Below are 14,271 nucleotides of genomic sequence, written 5' to 3' on the forward strand. Positions count from 1 at the left end.
CATGCCCTTCAATCTCCACTCCAGCCCTAGGCCACCATCAGTCTATTTCCTATCTCTGTAGATTTGCCTATTCTGGAAATTTCCTTTAAATAAAATCTTACAGTATGTGGTCTTTTGTGACTGGCTCCTTTCATTCAGCATAATGTTTTCAAGGTTCATCCATGTTGTAGCAGGTAACAGTACTTCATTCATTTTTTGGCTGAATAAGATTCCATTGTGTGGATATTCCACATTTTGTTCATCAGCTGATAGATTTTTGGAGTTGTTTTCTATTTCTTGGCTATTATGAATAATGCGACTATGAACATTAGTGTACAAGTTTTCGGTGACTCTGTATTTTCATTTCTCTTGGCTATGTACCAAGGAGTGGAATTGCTGTCATATCGTAATTCTGTGTTTAATATTTTGAGAAACTGCCAAATCATTTTTTCCCCCTAAAGCAGCTGCAGTGTTCTGCATTCCTAGCAGCAATGGATGAGGGTTCCAATTGCTTCACATTCTTGCCAACACTTGTTATTGTCTGTCATGGGATGTCTTTCCATTTATTTAGGTCTCGTTTAATTTCTTTTAAGAATATTTTAGAGTTTTCAGAGTACACATTTGGTATTTCTTTTGTTAACTTTATTCTAAGTGTCTTATTATTTTGGATGATCCTATAAATGCAGTTGTTTTCTTAATTTCATTTCAGATTGTTCATTAAAAAATTTTTTAATGGAGGTACTGGGGATTGAACGCAGGACCTCATACATACTAAGCACACACTCTACCACTGAGCTATACCCTCCCCCTAGATTGTTCATTGATAGTGGATGAAAATGCTATTGATTTTTTGTCCTGCAGCTTTGCTGAACTCATTTATTAGTTCTAATAGTTTTTTTTAGTGACTTTCTTGGGATTTTCTCTATATATGATTGTGTCATCTATATTTGCAGATAGTGTTACTTCTTATTTTCCAGTCTGGATGCTTCTTTCTTTTTCTGGCGTAGTTGCCCTGGCTCGAACTTTCAGTACCATGTTGTAGAGAAGATGTGACATTGTACATCTCATCTTTTTCCTGATTTTAAGGGGAAAGCATTCAGTCTTTCACCATTAATTCTGATGTTAGCTCTGGGCTTTTCATAGTTGGATTTAATCAAGTTGAGGAAGTTCTCATCTATTCCTAGTTTATTGATGGTTTTATCACAAAAGAGTGTTGCAGCCTCTGCCCTAGGAGTGAGCTGGAGTGAGGATGATCCAGGCTCAGTGTTCTTGTCATGTTGCACGTGGAGTAGAGTTTCTACCCTTCAGCTGTAAGCTGGGTGAGAGAAGGGAGACTTGGTCTTCTTGGCTGCACCTGATCAGGATACTTCTACAACACAGTCAGGGGGATAAGGAACACCAGCAACCTCCCCTTCCTGGGGTGAAACTGTAGCCCTAGACTGGCAGCTGGGAGGGGTCTGCGCCCCCATCTTCTTGGCTACCCAGGATAGAGCCTCTGTCATGCAGAGCTTTAAATCATAGCTCAGATGCCATCCATTCTCTCTGTTCTTGCTGAGATTTAATAGGTTTTCTTCAATGTATGTTTCTACATTTGCTGCATGCCCTTAGGACAATTTCCAGAGACTTAAAATGATTGCTTTTAGAGGGGGTGGGTATAGCCCAGTGGTAGGGTGCGTGATTAGCACGTGCAGGGTCCTTGGTTCAATCCCCAGTACCTCCATCATAAAAAAAAAAAAAGATTGCTTCTAAAAATAATCTTACCAGGTAAACTGTTGCTTTCCTGGGGATATAGTGGGCCAAGCTCTTTCCCCTGCCATTTTATAAGTCCCAACCAATTATTAGAATTTCTAATTTATTTGGAAATAATTTCAAACTTACTGAAAGTTTGCAAAAAAAAAAAAATACAAAGACCACCCTTACAGCCTTTACCCAGATTCAACTACTATTAACATTTTACTTCATCTGCATGCTCTGGTATGCCTGTGTGTGTGTACACATATTTTCTGTACCACTTGAGGGTGAAGTACATACATCATGGCTCTTTACCTCTAAATAATTGAGTGTGTGTTTCTGAGGAGTAGGGATATTCTGTTCCGTAACTATAAGATGGTTACCAGTTTCAGTAAACTCTGTATTGATTATTGATCTCATCTACCTGTATAGAATCCTGTATTTTTATCTCCTGCTTCCTCCCTCTGTTTTTGTATGCATTTTCTGTTGTACATAATATTGAGACATGAAGAGAGGGGGGTATAGCTCAGTGGTAGAGTGTATGCTTAGCCTGTATGAGGTCCTGGGTTCAATCCCCAGTGCTGCCATTAAAAAATAATAATAAATAAATAAACAAATCTAATTACCCCCTCCCCCACCAAAAAGAAAAAAAGACATGGGAGCCCATTTTTTTTTAACATTTTTTTATTGAGTTATAGTCACTTTACAATGTTGTGTCAAATTCCAGTGTAGAGCACAATTTTTCAGTTATACATGAACGTGCATATATTCATTGTCACATTCTTTTTGGCTTTGAGCTACCACAAGATCTTGTATATATTTCCCTGTGCTATACAGTATAATCTTGTTTATCTATTCTGCATATGCCTGTCAGTACCTACAAATTTTGAAATCTCAGTCTGTCCCTTCCCACCACCCCCCCTTTTGTCAGCCACAAGTTTGTATTCTATGTCTGTGAGTCTATTTCTGTTTTGTATTTATGTTCTTTTTTTTTTTTTTTTTTTAGATTCCACATATGAGTGATCTCATATGGTATTTTTCTTTCTCTTTCTGGCTTACTTCACTTAGAATGACATTCTCCAGGAACATCCATGTTGCTGCAAATGGCATTATATTGTTAGTTTTTATGGCTGAATAGTATTCCACTGTATAAATATACCACTTCTTCTTCATCCAGTCATCTGTCGATGGACATTTAGGCTGTTTCCATGTCTTGGCTATTGTAAATAGTGCTGCTATGAACATTGGGGTGCAGGTGTCTTTTTGAAGTAGGGTTCCTTCTGGATATATGCCCAGGAGCGGGATTCCTGGGTCGTATGGTAAGTCTATTCCTAGTCTTTTGAGGAATCTCCATACTGTTTTCCACAGTGGCTGCACCAAACTGCATTCCCACTAGCAGTGTAGGTGGGTCATGGGAGTCCATGTTTGAATGTTTTTCTACTGATAGACACATGCAATGAAAAGATCTGTGAAGCAACCCATCCAGAGTTTGACACAATGCTTTCACTATCAGCTCAGCTGATCCGACTGCCAGCCTGTGACACAGGCAAGATGTGTTTCCCCACCCATATCAAATATGAAGAAACACTGAGGATTTCACTAAAGATATAAAGCTTAGCAAGTGTTAGACCTGGGCCTCAACCCCTGGATTTCTGACCCCAGAGTTCAGATCTTTCCACACCAAGTGACTTTGCTGAATAAGCTCTCAGCTGTCTCCATGTGACTTTTCTAGTTAGGAATTTGAAAGCAATTTAAGATCCTATAATTCTAAAACTTGTGCCAGATGCTGCCAATGTATAGATTTGAAGAGATTGTGACTCCATAAGGTTAAGTGGCTGTCGTTTCCTTAAGCAAAGTAGGGAAAAGGAAACCTTACCACTATTTCCCTTCCTCCTCTCAGAATGAGCCCCACAAGTACTCAGAAATGTTTGACTTGACTAACAGCAAAATTTATATGGTGCTTGGCCAATTACTATACGTTTTAATCCATCCTTTCATTTTAGATCTACACCAACCCTGTGAAAACCAATCCCCAGCTGATACATGTCCCTTCAAGCCTGAGAAGCACTGCTCTAGGGCACTTGACTTCTACTCAGGCCCGGCTTTCCCTGTCCCCTTACCAACCTCTCTGGCAATGCCCATGAATCCTTGTCATGACCAGTGCCAGAGAGACTTTCTCTATACGCAGACACTTTCTCTTTAAAGGTGGCAGTCTTCCCAGTGGGATATACGAGATAATCTACTAGAATATAGGAAGGAAATGATTAGAAAAAAAATTTTTGTTTGCCACTTCCCTCGCTGTTGTTCTATTCTCTTTATCTTTTTTAACAGCTTTACTGAGACGTAATTCACATACCATCAACTCACCCATTTAACGTGTATGATTCAAAGGGGGAGGGTATAGCTCAGTGGTAGAGTGCATGCCTAGCATGCATGAGGTCCTGGGCTCAATCCCCAGTACTGCCATTAAAAAAAACCCTATGTATATATGTATATGTGTGTGTGTGTGTGTATATACATATATATATATACACACACACACACACACACACACATACATACACATACATATATATATACACACACACATACATATAAAATAAATAAACTAATTACCCCCCAAATTTAAATAAAATAAAAGGGCAAAGTTAAAAAAATAAAGTGTATGATTCTGTGGTTTTAAGAATATTCATACTAATTTCAAAACATTCATGTCCTACCAAAAAGAAACTCTGCACATTAGTGGTCACCACCCCTTCCAATCCTAGGCAATCACTAGTCTACTTTCTGTCTCTATAGATTGACCTTTTCTGGACATCACCTATAAATGGAATCATACAATATTCGATCTTTTGTATCTGGCTTCTTTCCCTTAGCATAATGTTTTCAAGGTTTATCCATGGAAGTGTACTTCATTCCTTTTTATTGCCTAATAATGTTTCATTGTATGGTGATACCAGTTTATCCATTCACCAGTTCATGGACATTTGAATTCTTTCCACTTGCTTCCTGTTATGAATAATGCTGCTGTGAACATTTGTGGGGAAGTTTCTTGGTAGATGTATGTTTTCATTTCTCTTGAATATTAGTGTGTTCCTTGATTAGCATAAACGTTATGTGTTAAATTTTGAGGGAAGAAATCAATGCAAAAGTGTATGTGGTTATTTCAGGGAATTAAGTTTGTATTTCTTTTTTGGCTTCCCATGTTATCCCTCTCACTCTTTGTCATTTTATTGACCTTGCTATGTAGCTCTTTATGTATCTTCCTGCCTTCTTCTTATTCCTGCCAGGGTTGCTCTGAAGAGAAAGGAAACATTTATTAATTAACATTGAAGTGCTAAGTACTTCACATTTAGCTTCGTAACAATCTATATACGGTTTGTGCTGTTAACCCATTTAAAGATGAGGAAACTAAGGCTCTGAGATTGTAGCTTGTTCAAATCACCTAGTGATTCAGAGACAGAAGTGAGATGAACCCACTTCTCCCTTTTTTTTTTATTGAAGTATAATCAGTGACAATATGTCGATTTCTGGTGTATAGCAGTGTCCCAGTCATGCATATATATACGTATATTTGTTTTTGTATTCTTTTTCATTGAAGATTATTATAAGATGTTGAATATAGTTCTATATGCTTTACAGAAAAAATTTGTTTTTTTAATCTATTTTTATATATAGTGGCTAACATTTTGCAAATCTCAAACTCCCAAATTTCTCCCTTTCCCTTCCCTCCCCTCCCCGCCCCATAACCATAAGCTTGTTTACTATGTCTGCGAGTCTGTTTTTGTTTTGTAGATGAGTTCATTACTGTCCTCTTTTTTTCTTTTTGTTAGATTCCATGTATGAGTGATATCATGTGGTATTTTTCTTTTCCCTTTCTGGCTTACTTCACTTAGAATAATGATCTCTAGGTCCAACCATGTTGCTGCAAATGGCATTATTTCATTCGTTTTTATGACTGAGTAGTAGAGCCCACCTTTCTTTGATTCCAAAGCTCATGCTCTTTCTATAGACTGACTCCCAGATGGAGTATTTATTGAGGTTCAGAGGACAGATCTTGCTTCACACTGAAGACTTTAAGATGGTTGTATGGAGTGAGGAAAAGGAGAAGTGAGGGATTATGCCAAGATTTTGATGAGACTGTGTGAATGGGCTATGTGGGATGGGGAAGGGATGGTAGATGAATAGAGAAGTAGAACCTGGTTTGGGGAAGGAAGGTGTTGGTGAGTGTTCAGTTTGGGACATAAGGAATTTGAGAGCATCATTCATTCAGGTGACATTTGAGCAGGTTGTCTGTGCCCGGCATAGTTCGGCATCGAAGAAAGAGATAACCATGGCCTCTGCCCTGATGGAACTTGTGGGCTTAGTAGGGCAGGCAGACAAAGGCAATTATAATCCAGTGTAATGGGTGTCAAGATACAAGTGAAGAGAAGGATTTAATTCAGGTGCCCGGAGAGAGTGATTCTGTAGAGGCTCTGGGGTTAGTAGAAAGAAGTTTAAAATGTCTATAGCTTAAGGTACAAATAGGGGGAAGGACAAAGAATTACTGGAAATGGCTATAGGAAATAAAAAGATTAGAGTTGATAATATTGTTTGCCCCTCCTTTCCCCCTTCCTGCACGGGGATAAAAAGATGATTGCCTGCAGCTACATGGAACAACTGGTAGTTCCCTGACTCTCATGCTTTGTTGCCTTGGTACCTTTGAATGTGGCATGCCCTCTGCCTGGAGTCCTCCTCCCCCATCCCCTTTGTCCATCCAACTCCTGGCCACCTTTGTCATCATCTTTCAGAAAGCCTGCCATGACCCCCCTGTTCCATGTCCCCACAGCTTCCTGGGCCTACTGATCCCACTGTCCCTTCTCTTAATTGTAAGTGCTCTCAGAGCTGGGACCTGTTCATCAACCTGAGTGGCCCCCACTAGTGCTTGACAAATAGTAGGATGGATGCATGGATGAATTAAATGCCAATGACCGCATCTTGAGAAAAATGAACAAGAGGAGAGGAGAAATCTTCACCACTTCATAAAAAAAGAGCTTGGGGGAAAAAAAAGGTGCTTGGTCGTCAGTCTAACTCTGGTTCTTAACCTGGGGGGATTTTGCCCCTCCCCCCCACCAAACATTTGACAATGTCTTGAGACATTTTTGATTGTGATAGTTGACTAGGGGCAGAGGGCAGGTGGCTACTGGCATCTAGTAGAGGCCAAGGATGCTGCTAAACACCCTACAGGACACAAGACAACCCCCAGCCCCACAACAAAGACTTATCCCACCCAGAATGTCAGTGGTGCTGAGGTTGAGAAGCCCTGGTCTAACCAAGTTCAGTTCTCTTTTACCTAAAGCAGTGGTTCTCAGAGTGTGACCCGCCCCCACTGGCAGTGGCAACGTCTGTCTGGGAACCGTCAGAAAAGCAAATCCTAGGGTTCCACCCCAAAGCTACTGAAGGAGAAACTCCAGGGATGGGGTCCCCACTCTGTTTGAACAAGCCCTCCAGGGGGATCTGATGCAGACAGAAGTTGGGGAACCACTCCTAAAGTCAAAAAGCTTGTTGGTAACAGAGTCAGAGCCAGAACCCTAAGAAACGCCAGGGTGGGAGTAGTTAAGGGATATCGTTAGAACAATCCACAGGAAGTGATGGTTTCCAGAGTGAAGTGCTCATTTGGTATCAGATATTCCTGAAATGTTCCTAAATATGAGAACAGGCAAAGGGAGGCAAGACTGCTACTAATAGTTAAGACTCCCAAAATGAAGGGAGACGAGGATAATGCCATTAAAGAAGTGATGGGTTGGAGTAGGGGGGTACCTGAAAGCTTTTAGTTCACAGTCATCTATGCAGAAGAACTGCTTGCAAAAATTTACATTTAATGTTAGACTTCTGGAAATAACTTGGCCAGGACTCTGTTTCCTCGAACACAGCAGCTCTTACTCTTTTTGTGTTTTCTTTCAGGCTTTGTCTATGTACAGAACTATGATTACAGTGGAGTGGTTGCTGTCACAATAAATAAAAAAGTGTTTTCAAAGGCTCTGCCAGAGTGGTAGGCAGCAAAGGTAAATGAGATCCCATGGTCAGTTTGTTCTGCTTGGGGGCAGGATGGTTTGGTGTTATTTGAGATCCTCGGAAAAGCAAGGCAGGTGCTTTTGGTTCTCTGGGAAGAAAACAATAAAAATGCCAACTTCAGAACAGAAATTTTTCTCAAGCCTCATTAAGGAAGCCAAGGATATAGATAAGATAACGAGAGAGGAAAGGTCTCCTTTAGGGGAAAAATCTTGTATCGTAAATAGTAGATACTGAGAGCTATTTGGATTGGCTAGTTTTCTAAAGAAGCTTTTTATTGAGTGGGAGTGGAGGGAGAAAAGAATTTTAGAGCATCATCTATGTTGGAGGAGGGAGAGTTAAAATAGGTGCTAGGGTTAGGGATTGGTTTCCCTAACAAGCTGAGTGTGTGAGGGAAATGCTCCCTAACATTACATATAATTTTTAAAAGCAGTTATTTTGCATAGAAGGCTTTTAAAAAATTCTCTTTAAAAAGAAACTTCATGAAGTTAAAAAGAAACTTCATGTGTGTCAGTTACAGTGTAGCGAATCTTAAAGCACTCACTTCATAAGCCAGGGAAATTAATGGTGGTATCCCCAGTTTATAGGATGAGGAAATCAAGGCCCAATGAACTAAAATGATGTGTCTACAGTCAGACAGCAAGTAAGTGTCAGGGCTAGAATTCGAACCCCTGGGATGTTCTTCTGCAAGTCTACTGTAATTTCCACAGTAACAGAGCTGCTGTAGTGATCAGTTTCCTAGATGTATCTGAGATATCTTCATACCTCCCCTTACTGGACTAAAGTCAGTACCCAAGGCTGTATATCAGGACTATAAGGGGATTTTTTAAAACACGCGTGTCTAGACTTCCCCCAAAGAGGACCTAGGGAGAGAGAGAGACTTTAAAAAAAAAAAGCACCATCTTCCCCCATCCCCGTTTGCTGCTAGTACCTCTTCTTTCCCAGAAGCCAGGCTGTACAAAGGCTGATTTTAAGAGTGTGGAGCAGGTGGTAGGCAGGGCCAGGCCAGCCATCCTCGAGCCAGTTCAGCTGTGATGGTGACAGCTGCTCCTCTCCAGTTGCCCATAAGTAGCTGATCTCAATCACCTGGAAGAGGGACAGGGTGCAAAAAAGGGTCTTTTGTGGCCATGGGCAACTGTCGTCAAGCTTTCTGGGCTCAGATTTTCCCTCTTGCCAACCAACAGTGTGACCTTGGGTAAGCTAATCCCTTAACTACTTTTTAAAAAAAATCAGTTATTTTTCGTTGAAGACCAGGAGACAGGATAAAGTTGTGGTTGGGTAGGTTTGGCCTGTAGACTCTCCCCAAAGGGTAGACATTTTTTTCCAACCCACGTGGAAGATAAAGGTAGGAACAGAGTGTCTATGGATCGGGCTGCGTGTGTGTGTGTGCGCGCGCGTGCGCGCGCTTGCATGTGTATATTACTGGAGGGAACAGCGGATTAAAGGAGTGTTTGTAGTTGTTTTATTTTATTTTCAAAGAGACATGACTTTTTAAAAAATTATTTTTTAATTTATTTTTGTTGGAGGAGGAGGAGGTAATGTTTTATGTATATATATATAATTTTATTTATTTTATAGATATATATAATATATATATATTTTATATATATATATATATAATTTTATTTATTTAATAGAGATACTGGGGACTGATCACAGGACCTCATGCTTGCTAAGCATGTGCTCTACCACTGAGCTATACCCTCCCCCTTTGGTTCTGTTTTAAACGGGAGGAGTGGACCACATGTGTCACTGGAGGTATAGGGGTCCCTTAAAGACAGTTGAAGCGCAGGACCCCACAAAGGTGAGGAAGATAATTGAAATATAGGCTAGGGGGCCAACTTTGAAGAGGATGTGGGAATTTCATCCCCTGAAACTAGCAAAAATAGATTGAAGATACTACAATTTTTTTTTTTTTTTTTTTTTTTTTACTGTATACTGATAGACATTAAAACAGGGCAGTATCTTCCTCTCAGGGTACTGTTTATACAACTCTAATCTCTGTGTCCTTGTCATTTTTACTGAAAGACAGATGTTTATGTTCTATCTTTCTTTTATTTTACTGTCTTGTCTACAGCCCACTTCTCTTCACACCCTACACCACGAGCCACACATTTATCATGTTTGATGGCTAGATTTTAGTCCCTCGCTAATATATCAGAGTTTATTTAACCACTGACTGATTTTAAAACATTTGGGAAGCAGGTGATTTATATGAAAGAATGAATTTGTCCACAGTTTTCTTGTATTTTTCATTTCTGCATTCCACAGGGAGTTCGAAGCTTTTTATCTTCCTTGAATTTTTTTGGTCCATTCCTCAGACTCAACAAAATATAGTTCACTTTCAGCCAGTCATACCTATTTACTTGTTTGGCATATAAATTTTTTTTTTTTACTTGTTTGGCTTGTCTTCATGAATTTAAAAAATTTTCTCCATTAAGGAAGGGGGAAGTGTATAGCTCAGTGGTAGAGCATGTGCAAGGTTCTGGGTTCAATCCCCAGTACCTCCATTAAAATAAGTAAATAAATAAACCTAATTACCTCCCCCCAAAATAAAAATTTCCTCCATTATTAGGTAAGCATTCAGGTGACTTTTTAGCTTCTCTGCTTGCTTTACCTCTTTAGCTCTGCTTTCTCTACCTTCCCCCACCCTGTAATTCTATTATATTGAGGCAACTTTACTTTTATAAATACTAATTAATCATGTTAAAAGTCTAGTACTGTCCAATGTCTTTAGAATTAAAGATATAAATATTCTTATTATTGGGATGCTGAATTAATGACATGTCTCTGTGTCTCCCTTAGTTTTATATTACAGAGTTAAAATAACATTTTTTATTGATATAATTGACATATAACATTGTTTAAAGTGTACAACATGTTGATTTGATACATTTATATATTGCAATATGATTGCCACAGTAGTGTTAGCTAACATTTCTATCATAAAATAATATTTAAGGTCTAATGCCACTTTTAGAATAATAAGTCTGGCCAGTCCTTCAACACTGTTGAAAGCTTTGTTTCTCTTTATAATATGGGCTTTAGTGAAACAAAAGAATTAAAATAGTCCCAAATCCCTTTTTTAAAGTATGTTTTAAATGTTGTAAAATGACCAGAAAGTATACAAAAATTATTTATCAATCCATAAGCTTGTGACTGGAAATATTTTCAACCAAATTTCCAAATGCAGTTTCACTTAATGGCTGAAGTAAAATGGAGAAATATTTATGAAAGATTGCCAAACAGATAAATGAATACAAATCTGAAATTTAAAAAAAATCTGAAAGGAACTGAAATGGTAAAAACATGCACTGAAAGTTACAAAACCATCCGAGTGGTGCATATAAATGGTCAGTATTTAAAATGCCAGTGATTGTGAAAACTACAGATTTTTCTCCTATTTGTTGCTTTAAATAATTCACCTGGAGCCTATCTAGTACTGTATCCTTAAAAACTAGTATCGTGTGTCAGGAGAGTAAAATGTGGCTGTAGCACTGAATTTTATTATGAAGTTAAACAGTTTTCAGTGTTCCTTTCTTGGTGATGTAATACTTTTAGATTTTTTAGCCACTTACCCAAAGGAAAATAGTATTAACTGTCAGGTTGTATCAGATCTTTATTATTTTTTGCATTAAGTTCTTTTCCCATCAAAGTCATGGCTGCTTTTGTCTGTATTGCTTCCCTTTTAAACTTTGTACTTTTTTTTTTAGTATATGAAAAGCTTTATTTTTATTCAGTCATTTTCATCACCTATAGGTGATAATTTCTTCTTTTGCTTTCGTATTAATAAAATTCTTTCACATATTGAGTATAAATGTACCTTTCCATTTTCTTACAGTCTCATAATTTAAAAAAAAGTTTGAATCCTTGACTCATCTGGAATGAATTTTGATCGTTTTCCCAAAAGCATTTATTGAAAGTTCCTTTCCCCAATGAACCATCATTTCTCACACTATAATCCAAAGACATTGTGTGAATTCTTTTTCTGCCATCCATTCTCCCACATAGTTGAAGTTGCTTGAATCCCATTCTAATTTCAGATTTCATGGTAAATGCATTCCTCTGTCTCTGAGCCTTATACGTATCTTTCTCTACTTAAAAAAAATCTTTCCCTACTTTTTAATCTGGAGACTCAAACCATATACTACACCCTGAGGAAAAGATAATGATAAAGCAAACAAAAAACTGCATCTTGAAATTACATGGAAAGACACCATGGGTATTTTATTTTATTTTTCCATGCCTCAGCCTTAATGTCTCAGTCTTGGCAGATTTTTATTCTATTTATTTACTTATTTTTAAGTGTTGTTTTTAAGTACAGAAGTTCAGTCTTTCAAGATTCAGGAATTAAATCCAAACATTACTAAATTCATTCCTTTCTATTACTAGCAGCCAGAGAGCAGCAGCTGTTGAGCTTTTGAGAGGGTAACACAGAACACCGAGAAGAATGTTTTTGGACTACTGTTAATTGTGTTCAAACTAAATATGAAGCTGAAACCAATATGATAAACCGTTTCAAGATTAAATTCACCAAACTCTCGGTGGCATCATTAAGGAAATTCATCGAAGCCCTTGGGTCCTGTGTTCTTTGCCTCTGAGTCTGAAGGCTTTGTGACGCTCCTAACTAGAGCTGGTGGCCCCGCATGTGAGGGGACCTGGGGGAATACCTTGGCTTTAGTGGCTGTTCCACTCTTCCCTTTGACTGCCATTATTGCCCACGCTCATTTCTCTGTTTTTGATCCCCTAATTTTGAGCTGTTTTTCAGAGTGGCAACAGAGATGAAACATTGTTTTCAATGCAGATGATACTTAGAAACAAAAGAAGTTGGAGGTTTCAAGATGAAACAGAAAGGAGGGTGTTGCTCAGTGGTAGAGCACATACTTAGCATGCACGAGGTCCTGGGTTCAATCCTCAGTACTTCCATAAAAAAATAATAAAATAAAATTTATGAAAAAAAAACCCATAATATCCCTTTAAATGTAGAGGCTCCCCCTGCCCCCTGGTGGGAAGCTTGTAATGTCAACGTTCAGGATTTATTTTTTACATTCCAATAAGTAGCATCATATAAAACAGGATGGGGGAACTTTTATTTTATTTTTTCTATTAAGGGCCACTGACCTACTGAAAGAATTCAATTAAGCATCACAAGTTTAAAAAAGCAACTTTTAAAAAGTAAAGAAATTTAACACATTCCATTCATCTGGTTTTAAAATTAGAAAAGGGAACATAAAACCCCCTAGTCAATAAATACAGCAAGTAATTTACAAGAAGTACTTGGGTTTTATGTTATTGGCAGTTGGAAGAGAAACAGAGGAGAAGGAAAAAGAGGGATGTACTGAGTTACATACATGTAAAGGCTGGTCCCCCTCTAAAAAGTAGAAATAGAAACAGCTAGATAATGCCAAACTTTGAATGCCTTTGAAAACATTATAGAAGTTGCAGTGCAAGTTTGTATGCCTGTGTGGAGAACTATCCTACAGATTTAACACCAGCTGTTTATATTATAGTCCATGTCTTAGAAATTCTTGTCTCCCGCCTTTGTTTCTATTTGTGTGTGTAGAGAGAAAATGTTTCCATGTTTCTTTTACCATTAGTTATGCAGTTTTTCATTTTTGTTGTTCGTAGTCCTTTTCAGCTGACATCATTTTGTACATTTACAGGTATCTTATAGCATGATATAAACATTTATTTCAATGGTTAAATTAAATAATACCACTCAAGTTCCTTGAGATCAGAGACTACATGTTTTGTTCATGTTTGTATCCCTTGAAATGAAAAATCAATGAATGAGGAAAATAAATGCTATATTTGAGTTGGTTTAATCATATCTCTGTGATTAAAAAAAAATGTTATGAATGCAGCTGTGGCAAACACCTTTTGTACAAAGCACCCTTTTTATCTGGGAGGGAAGAGATCTAATTCAGGGTAGAGGATATGAACCTGTTCCTGAACTGGGAGTACTGGGTCCGACTGTTGGTTTATGCGGTAGTATAGTCAATGGTGTCTTGAGTGTGTCTTCATTATCCCAGTGGCCCACAGTTATTTGGCTTTGTCTTTATTATTTTACTAACACAGTGAGTGAATATGGTACTAAATAATCATTGACTTGTGGTTCATTTCATTCATTACTTTTATAGCAACTGTCTCTAACCTCTTGTTCTGAGGAACTTGGGCATTAACTTTATAGTTAGATGACAAGCTTTTTGTACATCATGTTGTCACATTATTGAAGGAAAATTGACAGGATTCGGCAAATGTCTAGGTGGAAATGAAGGTCGAAATGTTTCTGCATTGTATTAAACTGTTGTCATTTTTACCATACTTAGTCCCCATAACATATATGTGCCCAGTTAGGGTAACTCTCAGGTTAATTTTCTTTCAGTGGTTGTTGCTGTGGTAAAACAGATTTCTGTACTTCTAGTTCTGTTTGGTAGATGTTTACTTTTTTTTTAAATTGAAGTGTAGTCAGTTTACAATGTTGTATCAATTTCTGGTGTACAGCACAAT

At 38.1% G+C, this 14,271-nt stretch overlaps 1 protein-coding gene across 2 annotated transcripts in view; it reads left to right on the forward strand.

Annotated features, from left to right (window-relative positions):
• CLCN5 (chloride voltage-gated channel 5) overlaps nt 1–14,271 on the forward strand; it is a 161,163-nt gene that overhangs the window by 40,328 nt on the left and 106,564 nt on the right. Inside the window, exon 1 of one of the 2 annotated variants that reach the window (XM_074359984.1) lies at nt 9,088–9,106. The exons of the other annotated variant lie outside the window; for it this stretch is intronic. The gene's annotated coding sequence lies outside the window, so the exon portion shown is untranslated. Of the gene's footprint in view, nt 1–9,087; nt 9,107–14,271 lie in introns of those variants that run through there. 2 annotated transcript variants of the gene reach the window in all.

Source organism: Camelus bactrianus, chromosome X, assembly GCF_048773025.1.
Source record: "Camelus bactrianus isolate YW-2024 breed Bactrian camel chromosome X, ASM4877302v1, whole genome shotgun sequence".
Classification (NCBI taxonomy): Eukaryota; Metazoa; Chordata; class Mammalia; order Artiodactyla; family Camelidae; genus Camelus; species Camelus bactrianus.